The sequence below is a fragment of the Propithecus coquereli genome, unplaced genomic scaffold (genome assembly GCF_000956105.1).
Source record: "Propithecus coquereli isolate 6110/MARCELLA unplaced genomic scaffold, Pcoq_1.0 Scaffold12, whole genome shotgun sequence".
In the NCBI taxonomy this organism is placed as follows: Eukaryota; Metazoa; Chordata; class Mammalia; order Primates; family Indriidae; genus Propithecus; species Propithecus coquereli.
In genome coordinates this window covers 5,826,116-5,827,522 of record NW_012136080.1, presented here as the reverse complement: position 1 = coordinate 5,827,522, position 1,407 = coordinate 5,826,116, and positions in this window count along the sequence as shown.

Sequence of the window (1,407 nt, the reverse complement as noted above, 5' to 3'; positions counted from 1 at the left end):
TCCCTGAGAGGCTTGGAGACCAGCGACAAGGGTAGGTGGAGCGGTTAACTTTCCCCTCCCTTGCATCTCGGACTGAGGGTGGCTCCTGAGCGGTTGGAGAGACCTGCCTTCACCAGCCCAGAGATGGCTGCCGCCAGTGAGCGGTGGCCTCCTGCAGACAGAGCACCAGGCTCCCAGCTCCCTCAGGGCACCGCCTCACGTGCAGTCCCAAACCTATTGGCTGACATCATATTGCTCCATTCTCTCCTTCCCCTTCCCTACCCGTGGGTGCCCAGAGAGACAATTTAGCCATCACATGGAGGCATCTCCGAGGAACGGGACCTTTCCTTTTGGGGCCCTACAGCAGACTGAGGGGTACTCAGACTGCGAGTTCCCTACCCGCCAGCCCACCCAGGTGCTACTTGCCTGGGGACTCCAGGAGAGTGGGGCAAATCCCGAGGTGGAGTGAAATTGATCCAGCTTGGGCACCCTGTAGGTGATTCAAGACCAGCACCCCTCCCCCTGGCAGGGTCAGGGATTGATCTCCAGGGCCTAGGGGACAGACCTGCAGACCAGACCCCGTATACCCAGGTCACGATCACACTGCCCCTGGGCACAGAAAGGGAGATCTGTGGAAGAGCCTACTGAGGAGTCTGTGCCTTCAGGGGCAGACCAGCGTGCCGGAGTGGCAACCTTGCTCCCAAAAGAGGGCTGTGCACTCAGCTCAGGCTGCGATCCTGGGTAGGGAACCTCCCGGCCCACGTCACAGCCAGGGGAGATCCATTGGCCTGAGGTCCTGCTTGCTGGCAGAGGCCTGGGAGAGGCCACGGAGTGGGGGAGGGTAGAGGGGAGTGAGACCTGCTCCAGAGTGTGGGTCTTGGACAGCCCCAGCCCCCAAGCCAAAACTTTTCAGCTAAGTGGAGCCATTTCAGCCCCTCCTGGCAGCTTTGCACAGAAGCAAAGAACAAACCTTTGACCCCTGCTAATAGCAGTTGTGGAGCCTGAGGGCAGGCTTACCCAACCCAGCCCCACCCAGACTCACTCCTGGACCTGCCTCCACTGAGATGGAGAATAAGGACACACTTGGAAGTCCCGGGGCCCCACCCACCTCCCGAGGCACAAGAGGGCCTCTCCAGAGGAACAAGAGCTGGCTACAGGACCCAAAAACAGCACTGCAGCTCGCTCCTCCCAGCAAGTGCCACCTACTGACAGGGAGGTCATTCTGCACACCCTTTTACTGCATCTACTGATTCATCATAAAGGGTGTGGTCGACTCTCACCCACAAACATCACCTACTGGCTCAGAGACTAAACAGGGCTTGTCATTATCCAAACAAAAATCTAAAGGCAAGAAGGAATAACTGATCCAGATGGGAAGGAACCAGCGAAAGAACTCTGGAAGTACGAAAAATCAAATGGAAAGCACAC